This window comes from Podarcis pityusensis (genome assembly GCF_964106645.2).
Source record: "Podarcis pityusensis genome assembly, chromosome: 18".
In the NCBI taxonomy this organism is placed as follows: domain Eukaryota; kingdom Metazoa; phylum Chordata; class Lepidosauria; order Squamata; family Lacertidae; genus Podarcis; species Podarcis pityusensis.
The window spans coordinates 9,640,771-9,651,767 of NC_138043.1; positions in this window are offsets into that span (position 1 = coordinate 9,640,771).

The following is a 10,997-nucleotide window of genomic DNA, read 5'->3' on the forward strand; positions in this document are numbered from 1 at the left end:
CCAATTGGCGCCTTAAATCTAGGTTAAGATGTCTAGACGCCTCTTTTTTTTTTACGATGCAATTTGTTATCACCATCATTATTTACCATTTCATTTCTATACCACTTTCTCTTTTAAAGAAAAAAACTCAAAGCGGTTTTCAACACATTAAAACATCAAATAAAACATTCCAGAAAAAAACAAATTCAGGCTTCCAGGAAAATATTTCAGATCCTTTTCTCAGGGACATTTGGCTCCCCCCCCCCCCCACTGATTTACCTACTTAATTTATAGAGCTGCCCCATAGCAGGAGGACTCTAGGAAGGCAGGGTGGTGTAGTGGTTAGAGTGTCGGACAAGGAGCTGGGAGATCAGAGTTCGAGTCCCCACTCAGTCATGGAGCTCACTGGGCGACCTTGGAGTCTCAGTCCCAGTCTCTTGGCCCACCTCACAGGGTCGTTGTGGGATTAACTGAGGAGGGGGGTGGACCATGGACTCCTTGGAGAAAAAGATGGGAGATAAATGCAACTGATAAGCTCTTCTGCTGACCTGCTTAAGGAAGCTGGGGGGGGGGCAGCCAGGTGGAGATACCAGTTGCCCACCTGGCATCCAGGAATCTCTGCAGAGACCCGCACCAGTTGCAAAACGCGCCTGGCACCCGGCTAATTTCTAACACTGGAACCCTCCATACACCGATGAATGCGCCCTTCTTCAAAACAGCTGCCTCCCGGTTCTACTTCCATTCACCCATATATCTAGCTCTTTCTGTGCAACGCAGGTATGTTGCCTTGAAGGAATGGGTTTCCCAAACCCCAAAACTAACTGTGCAGGCAGTTTGAAACTGCACCAAAATCCCTATTTTTCCTTAGCTAAAATGCTTTAACTTGAGCTCTTGAGTCGAAACCCAGCTGTATAAACAAGTGCTCAGAGCCCTCTCCTTTATCAGTTTGTGACGGCAAGGATGGCCTTGACTGTACCAGTAGAACAGAGAAGACGTGTCTGTGCCTTATCTTACGTCCTGACCACAAAGACGCACAGACCCAGTCTGGGAACAGCGCCAAAGTGTGTTCTCGGAGATGGTGACCTCTTGCTCCAAGATAAGAGTAGGAATAGGAAGATCCTTTTATGGTCAGAAGTACAGGAAGGAATACCCTTTTATGGTTAAGAGTGCCGGAGCAGGAACATCTGTGATGTCAACCTGCGTACATAGGCTGACGTGGTTGGATTCCTGGGGAAGGAGGGAGAGGGTGCCTGGAGGATATATATACTGCATGAAACTTCTCATTTCTTTGGACTTGCTGTGGACACACCACGCAAGTGCCTTCTGCTATCCGGAGAGCAGAATAAACTCTTTCTTTGAACCAACCCCGGTGTCATTTGACTTCCTTCCTCCTGTCCGGGAGCAACGCAGACCCAATCGGTGAACTCCAATAAGGCTGCAGCCTTACACTGAGTCAGGCCATAGGGCTCCATCTGGCTTGGTACTGTCCACACTGACCGGCAGCATCTCTCCCAGTCCTACCTAGAGATGCCTTCGGGAGAGGGGACGTGGGACCTTTGGCATGCAAAGCTGACACTTCGGCTGAGCTGCGGCCCTGCCCTTTAAAAGCAAAGCAATGACCCGTTTAGATAGGAAGCGGCCTTCTAGGTCAGTGCTGTCCACACGGACTGGCAGCAGCAGCATTTCAAAACAAGGGTCTTTCTGAGATGCCAGGGGAGACTGAACCTTCTGCATGCAAAGCAGCTGTTCTGCCGCAGAGCCTTTCCCTATCTTAAAAATATAATGAGGTATAGAAACGAAATGAATATTAATAATAATAATAATTGTTGCTGTTGTTAGCCGCTCTGAGCCCGGCTTCAGCTGGGGAGGGCGGGATATAAATAAATTATTATTATTATTATTATTATTATTATTATTATTATTATTCTGCAAACTGAAGATAAATTTAGAGCTTCAGCCGGAACTCTGAATATGACAAACAGTGGGTGGAACCTAATGAATTGCCTGAAAAACCTTTTATGTTTCCTGCTTGCAAAACTGCACCTTCAAATTAAAAGAAAGAGAAAGAGAGGCAGGATTAAAAGCTTTTAGGAAGAGGCCAAGGGAGTACGGTAATCCTTCTGGGAAAGGAAGCTGGCCTCTCCCCTTTCAGCCAGGGGCAAGCTCTGGTTCCAAGAGGGATGCATTCAAATTATGGGCAACGAGGGACACACAAACACACACACCCTCTAAAAGCTCACATCCCTTCCCCATCGCTTGAATCTTTACAAGGAGAACAGAAGTGAGGAGGGGCGTGCAGAGTTCCTCTTGACCTAATTCAAGCTGAGCGTGCCTGGATTTTATATAACGGGACTTCGGCTTGGAAAGAAGAGAGAGAGAGAGCGCTGGTGGTTGAGAAGGGAAGGCGGAGAATGGCACCCACAAAGGAACAGAGGGGTGTTTTGTTTGTTGAGTGAGGGATGAGACAGCTCATATCACTGACGCCCAAACTTTTTGGGGGGTCCCTGCCACCTTGGTTCCACAAACTCATCCCCAGTGCCCCATGCCCAATAAAAAAAATATTCAGACTATAATAATAATAATAATAATTTTTTATTTGTACCCCGCCCTTCCCGGTTCAAAAACCGGGCTCAGGACAACTAACAACAAATTTAAAACACTTAAGTGTTTGATAGAGTATTGTATTTTAATATTTTGTTGGAAGCTGCCCAGAGTGGCTGGGGAAACCCAGCCAGATGGGTAGGGTATAAATAATATATTATTATTATTATTATTATTATTATTGCAGTTTGCACGACCCACCAAGAAAAATAATCATCGGCTTGTAGTGTTGGGAAGGACCCTGGAGGTCCACTGTCTGCAATGAAGGAATCTCGCTGCGAGAAGTGAGGTTACAGGGAACCAGGCAGAGGGCCTTCTCGGTGGTGGCGCCTGTCCTGTGCAACGCCCTCCCAGCAGATGTCAAGGCAATAAACAACTATTTTACTTTTTAAAGTCAACTGAAGGCGGCCCTGTTTAGGGAGGTTTTTAATGTCTGACGCTGTATTGTTTTTAATATTCAGTTGGAAGCCGGCCAGAGTGGCTGGGGAAACCCAGCCAGATGGGCGGGGTATAAATAAATTATTATTATTATTATTATTATCACCACCATCATCATCATATCAACTAAAGCATACATAAAGAATCATAGAAACAATAACATTCAAAGCAGTGGCAATTAGTTGCCCACTTACTCAAAATCCAACTGAAACTTAAGTTTAATTAATTTAACAAAACTGATGAAATTGATCCAGTGATGCCAGCTTTTCACACAGTCCTTTACACCACCAACGAACGCCCCCTCCCCTGCTGCTACCTTACTTTTTAGCACCCCGCCTAGACTAACTGCCCCCCTATGGGGAATTACCACCTACTTTGGAACCCCCCTGGGTATTTCCACCCTGAGAAACTCACACACCTCCAAGCACCCAAATGACAAAAGCAACCCCCCCACACACAAAAAAAGGCCCACTCCTCAGATATTATGGCTCTCTGAACACCACCCATATCGAACAAGGAATGGTGCTTGTAACTAGTGTGCAACACACCCACGGGGGAAAAACCAATGCTGTCCAGGGTTGTAAAGACTGCGGAGAGAATAACTGGGTGCACTCTTCCCACCTTGGATCAAATCTATGCTTCCAGGTGCCATAAGAAAGCTGCAGAGATAGCGCAGGATAGTGCGCTCCCCAGAAATGATCTCTTTCAGCTTCTGCCTTCTGGAAGAAGGTACAGGGTTATAAAGACCAGGACTAGCCGCCTGAGAAACAGTTTCTACCCAAATGCAATTTTGGTTTTAAATGCAGTGTAAGGTAGTCTCCGGGGACGCGGGTGGCGCTGTGGGTTAAACCACAGAGCCTAGGACTTGCAGATCAGAAGGTCAGTAGTTCGAATCCCCGTGACAGGGTGAGCTCCCGTTGCTCGGTCCCTGCTCCTGCCAACCTAGCAGTTCGAAAGCACGTCAAAGTGCAAGTAGATAAATAGGTACCACTCCGACGGGAAGGTAAACGGCGTTTCCATGCGCTGTTCTGGTTCGCCAGAGGCGGCTTAGTCATGCTGGCCACATGACCCGGAAGCTGTATGCCGGCTCCCTCGGCCAGTAAAGCGAGATGAGCGCCACAACCCCATTGTCGGCGTAACCCGAAAAAACGCAAGCTGAAGCAGCTGTAACCCGAGGTATGAATGTATAAGCGGCAGCACAAGATATAATGCATAAGGTCCTCTACTTCAGGACATCCCCTAATGCAAACATGTTCGTTTGTTGGTCTGCCTCTGTGTCTCCACAGTCGGACTCGGAGGCAGAAATGCTTTTGAATGCCACTATCTGGAAAACCGCAGGAGGGGAGAGTGTTTTTGTCCCTTCTTTGTTTAAAAATCACGCCAGCTATGTGCACCCACCCCCTCACCCACCTCCACCCCGGCCGATATTTTGTTGGGTGCATCGCTCTTGCTCCACCACAGAGCCCTGCCTCCTCTTGCATTCCACAGACTGGAGAGAGAGAAAGAGAGAGGGAAGGAAAGGGAGAGAAAGAGGACGGCATAAACAGCTGCTGTGTGCATATGGCAGGGGAAGATTTTTGGGCAGATGTCCAGGGCCCCACTCAGCAAAAGAAGCAGGAACCCCTCCAACAAAACAGGGCTGTCTTGGTACGTCGGTTTTGATATATCTTTATTTATTCAGTAGATGCGTATCCCTCCTTTTAGGAATCTTTCCTTACACGAGAAAACCACACCCACTCACCGGTGGATAGCAGCATGAGATGCTTGCCTGATGCTGTGCCATCTAGTTCAATAATGTCCACACTGACTGGCAGCAGCAGGAGCATCTCTCCAGGGTTACGGGCAAAACGCTCCTGGCGCCTGGCTAATTTCTAGCACTGTGGCCACTGTAAGGAGAGGATGCTGGACTAGATGGGCCCGATCCAGGATGACTCTTCTTCAGTTGTGCTCTCCTTTCTTGCAGCTCAGTCCCCAGGGGGCATCTCCAGGTAGGGCTGAGAGATATCCCACCCCCCATGTCTGAAATCCTGGAGAGCTGCTCCCAGTGTAGACAAAACTGAGCTACATGGATTAAGGGTCTAAGGCAGTGCCCTCAATTAAATTAGCTGTTTATGCAAAAGCATGAGGACTAGCTGGATGATCCTCAGGGATCCTCTCAAATCTACAATTCTGTGATTCTATGACTCCCCCCTGCCCACACACACACCTGTGGCTTGATCTAGCTGCCTCAGGGCTGTTCTCATGGGCTACGACCAACTTACAACTCCCCATCAGTGGGATGCTCTCCCCAGGAAGGTTCGGCTGGTGCCTTCATTATACAGTGGTACCTCTGCAGGTGGCGCTGTGGGTTAAACCACTGAGCCTAGGACTTGCCAATCAGAAGGTCGGCGGTTCAAATCCCTGCGACGGAGTGAGCTCCCGTTGCTCAGTCCCTGCTCCTGCCAACCTAGCAGTTCGAAAGCACGTCAAAGTGCAAGTAGATAAATAGGTACCGCTCCGGCGGGAAGGTAAACGGCGTTTCCATGCGCTGCTCTGGTTTGCCAGAAGAGGCTTAGTCATGCTGGCCACATGACCCGGAAGCTGTACGCCGGCTCCCTCGGCCAGTAAAGAGAGATGAGCGCCGCAACCCCAGAGTCTGTCACAACTGGACCTATTGGTCAGGGGTCCCTTTACCTTTACCTCTGGTTACGAACGGTTTCAGCTTAAGAACGGACCTCCAGAAGGAATTAAGTTCGTAACCCGAGGTACCACTGTACACCTTTAGGCGCCAGGCAAACATTCCTTTCCAGCCAGACCTTTGGCCGGTTGGCATCCGATGTCCTTTTATATTTTTCGTGGGAGTGGACGTTATGGGGGGGGGGGTTGGTTCTTATTTTTATTATGCAGTTTGTGGTGTTTTTTTATTTTAATTTTATGTTGCAAACCGCCCTGAGACCTACTGATAAAGGGCGGTGTAGAAAATTTAATAATAATAATTGCAATGGGTCTACCTTGAGTAGCATCATAGAATCAGAGAACTGTAGAGTTGGAAGGGACCCCAAGGGTCATCAAGTCCAACCCCCTGCAATGCATTATATTTATGCAAGGAATTATATTTATTTCTCTATATATATCTGTCTGTCTGTCTGTCTATCTAAAGGTAAAGGGACCCCTGACCATCAGGGGATTCGAACCGCCGACCTTCTGATCGGCAAGCTCTAGGCTCAGTGGGCGCAGTTCCCCCTCCAATCCCATTTCTTTAGGGACATGGGATGCTGCCTTACACCTTAGCTTAGTCAGACCCGTCATTGGCCCACTAAGCTCAGTATCGTCTGCACTGGCCGGCAGCTGCCCTCCAGAGTTTTTATGCAGGGCACCTCCTCCTGGCCTCATCTGGAGAAGCCAGGGATTGAACTATGGGACCTTGTGCACGCAAAGCAGATGCGCTGTCTGTCTGCACTTCTCCCTCTTGGGAATGTGGACTGGAAGAATGTGTGTGTGTGTTTTATGCTGAAAAGACAGAGCGATGCAGTTAGATACAGTGGTGCCCCGCAAGACGAATGCCTCGCAAGACGGAAAACCCGCTAGACGAAAGGGTTTTCCGTTTTTCGATGCGCTTCGCAGGACGAATTTCCCTATGGGCTTGCTTCGCAAGACGAAAATGTCTTGCGAGTCTTGAGATTTTTTTTCACTCCCCCCCCCCTTTTTCTAAGCCGCTAAGCCTTTAATAGCCGCTAAACCGCTAATAGCGCTAATCCGCTAATCCTCTAATAGGGTTGCTTCGCAAGACGAAAAAACTGCTAGACGAAGAGACTCGCGGAACGGATTAATTTCGTCTTGCGAGGCACCACTGTAATGCTAGACGCTGAGTTTCGTGGCCTTGCAGACTTCCCTGCCGCCCCCGCCCCCCCCCCCCCGCCTTTAAGATGGCAAGGGACATTTGTGGGAATCACAGCTGCATCGAACTGGTGAGGACACCCTCCCATCGGAAGTCAAGGGGAAAAGAACCAGTACAACCTGCAGAAGACCTATGAAGGCAGCCCTATATAGGGAGGTTTTTAATGTACAATGTTTTGTTTTGTTTTTTGTATATGCTGCCTGCCACCCAAAGTGGCTGGGGCAACCAAGTCAGATGGGTGGGGAATGATAAATGATGATAGAGAGATAGAGAGATAGAGAGATAGATAGATAGGACGCAGGTGGCACTGTGGGTTAAACCACAGAGCCTAGGACTTGCCGATCAGAAGGTCGGAGGTTCGAATCCCTGCGACGGGGTGAGCTCCCGTTGCTCGGTCCCTGCTCCTGCCAACCTGGCAGTTCAAAAGGACGTCAAGGTGCAAATAGATAAATCGGTACCGCTCCAGCGGGAAGGTAAATGGCATTTCTGTGCGCTGCTCTGGTTCACCAAAAGTGGCTTAGTCATGCTGGCCACATGACCTGGAAAAACTGTCTGTGGACAAACGCCAGCTCCCTCGGCCTACAGAGCGAGATGAACATGCAACCCCAGAGTCGTCCGCGACTGGGCCTAATGGTCAGGGGTACCTTTACCTTCACCTCTAGCCCAAAGTCTGCACAGAATGTACAAGGAATTTTATATGCTCGGGGCTACCACCGACAAGCCTCTGCTGTCACCTTCAGCTGAAAGCTTGGTTTCCAAAACACCAGTGCACTCCTGCCCAATGAGCATGCGCAAAGGGCTCCTTTGCTCGACCCTTCTCCCAGGCCCTGAAAGCGAGGCTGTGAAGCACAAGGCACAACAACGTCTCGGAGCACCGCCTATATTGCTGTATTCGACGTCTGTATTCGAGGGAGGGGGCGACAACAAGTCCTCCTGTTGGCAGTGGGAAGGTAAACCGGTTAAACGCCTTGTACCCTAAGCCAATGGAGGCGTATTGACAGGAGCCAGATGGCATCAGCTCTGCCAACTCACCACGAAGCAGGGGGCAGATATTAAGGGGGGGGCGCAATGCCTCCCCCACCAATCAAGATTATGTCCCAGCTGGAGATTCCCCTCTGTCTCAAGGGGTTGGCTGGAACAGGCCAAAGGGCTGTATCCTGTTCCCACAGTGGCCAAATGCCCCTAAGAACCTAGGAATCAAGTTAGACTGCCGATAGACCTGGAGGTTCCAGAAGAAGAGCCCTACGGCTGGGTGGCCCCATGGTCCAGCGTCCTATCCCCTCAGCAGCCAAGCAGGTGCTCCTAAGGCAGAGGTTCTCAATTGTGGGTCCCCAGATGTTGTTGTACTACAACTCCCATCATCCCAAGGCCAGAGCTCAGGGATGATGGGAGTTGTAGTCCAACAACGTCTGGGGACCCACTGGTTGAGAACTGCTGCCCTAAGGGAAGTCCTCAAACAGGACTTTCAACCAGTGTTCAAAATTAGCCAGCCACCAGGCACATTTTGCACCTGACTCTCTGCCAAGGGCGCGGGTGGCGCTATGGGTTAAACCACAGAGCATAGGGCTTGCTGATCAGAAGGTCGGCGGTTCGAATCCCCGTGACGGGGTGAGCTCCCGCTTGGTCCCAGCTGCTGCCAACCTAGCAGTTTGAAAGCACGTCAAAGTGCAAGTAGATAAATAGGTACCGCTCTGGCGGGAAGGTAAACAGTGTTTCCATGCGCTGCTGTGGTTTGCCAGAAGTGGCTTAGTCATGCTGGCCAAATGACCCGGAAGCTGTACGCCGGCTCCCTCGGCCAATAAAGTGAGATGAGCGTCGCAACCCCAGAGTCGGCCACGACTGGACCTTTACCTTTTTATCTGCCAAGTGAAGATGCCTGGGAGCCACAATTGCGCCTGACATCTTCCCCATCTAGGTATCCCTGGATCTGCACTGTTTTCAAACACCAACACCCCCTCCTGTAGAATTATCTCCAATATATTTCATCTGCACGATCAGAATGAATTTCAGCAACTAAAATGCATTTTCTGTGCAGCCTGAGCAGGAGCAGTGAACAACATTATAGTGAATTGTTGTCGCTTGTCTTGGCTTTCCCTACTGCCCTGCTCAGAGTTGGGAAGAATATCCCCATGTTATGAACGGTCTGAGTCACCATTACGAAAAAGAGGTCGGAATAGGCCAATAGATAGGTCTTTGGATCAAGTTGTTTTCTTCTTTTAAGTTCTCAAAGCTCTTAACTAGGCCCAAGGTTGCCCTCTGAACTAGCCAGATGTTGAACTGAGAATCCATCACAGTCAGTCCTTCATTTGGAAAATAAGACTTTAGAGCCGTCTTGCCACAAAAGCACAACTAGGCATTGTGTTTTGGCGCTGGCAACCTTGGTTTCAGCCTTAATTTAAGGAGCCTTGTTTCTTTGTTCATCTGAGTTTCTAACACCGCTTTCAACCCAAACAAGTTCATACAGTTTTAGCAAACTCTGGCACGTTAAGCCTGCTGCTGTTACACCTAGGTAAAGGTAAAGGGACCCCTGAGCATTAGGTCCAGTCGTGACCGACTCTGGGGTTGTGGCGCTCATCTTGCTTTACTGGCCGAGGGAGCCGGCGTACAGCTTCCGGGTCGTGTGGCCAGCATGACTAAGCCGCTTCTGGCGAACCAGAGCAGCGCACAGAAACGCCGTTTACCTTCCCGCCGGAGCGGTACCTATTTATCTACTTGCACTTTGATGTGCTTTCAAACTGCTAGGTTGGCAGGAGCAGGGACCGAGCAACGGGAGCTCACCCCATCACAGGGATTCGAACCACTGACCTTCTGATCAACAAGTCCTAGGCTCTGCTGTTACACCTCGTTTGATCCAAAGTCCTCTGGAAAAGAGGGGGGGATGACTGGGGCACAGAGTGAGCACCAAGTTCAGCAACTGTCTCCCATTTTCCATCCCTCACCCATAAACAGGAGTCCTGCAAGACGGGTGCAAACATGGAAAATAAACATAATTTATCAACTCTAAAACTTCAGGATATGGCCGGTCCAAAAAGGTAAATGTTCAGCCCTAAATACTGACAGGTCTCCCATCGGGCTGCCCTGCACTCTGTATTTAAATGCACCGGATTCCAAACCTACTCACTAAAATCTGAACCCCACAAAAATATCTCTAAACGATGCCCACTGTAAGCATTTTTTGTACTTGCAAAATACACACAACTTATTCCATTTCTGCCAGCCTCCATGAATTAAGGCACTGGAGCTCCACTCATTTGTGAGTCCTCCTGTTCCCACCCACCAATGCCAGCACTACGTGGCTTCAAGCGTACTGGCTGCCTTGAGGTCTAGAAACTTGGGGTGTTTGGTTTTTTTTTTTAAAAAGTGGGGGAGGGTAAGGAAAACTGAGAGTTAAAATTCTCCAGGGTGCGATTTCTCTTCTCAAGGCCAATTATTGTGGTTTCACAAATGCTGGCACAGAATCCACATCACCCTGGCCGCAATATTTATGTACTGCTTTTAAACATATAAATCTGGGTTTGTCTGGGGTCTTTTGGGAGGAGGGGGCTGCAACATGGCTTCCAAAGACACCATTCTGCTTGGGGGGCTGCGACGTGCCAAAGCCACACTTCCCCGCAAAGCCTTTGCTGTGCCCATTTTGCAGAATCACAGAATTACAAAGCTGGATGGGAGCATCTCAGGTGATAGGAAGCCTCTTTGAATTGGGGGGGGGGGGAGAGATCACAGAACAGGTTAAATCTCTAGTAGCATATCCAGGCGGGACGCGGGTGGCGCTGTGGGTTAAACCACAGAGCCTTGGGCTTGCCGCTCCCGTTGCTCGGTCCCTGCTCCTGCCAACCTAGCAGTTCGAAAGCACGCCAAAGTGCAAGTAGATAAATAGGTACCGCTCTGGCGGGAAGGTAAACGGCGTTTCCATGCGCTGCTCTGGTTCGCCAGAAGCGACTTAGTCATGCTGGCCACATGACCCGGAAGCTGCACGCCGGTTCCCTTGGCCAATAAAGCGAGATGAACGCCGCAACCCCAGGGTTGGTCACGACTGGACCTAATGGACAAGGGTCCCTTTACCTTTACCTTTACCTTTAGCATATCCAGGTAGGGTCAGAGA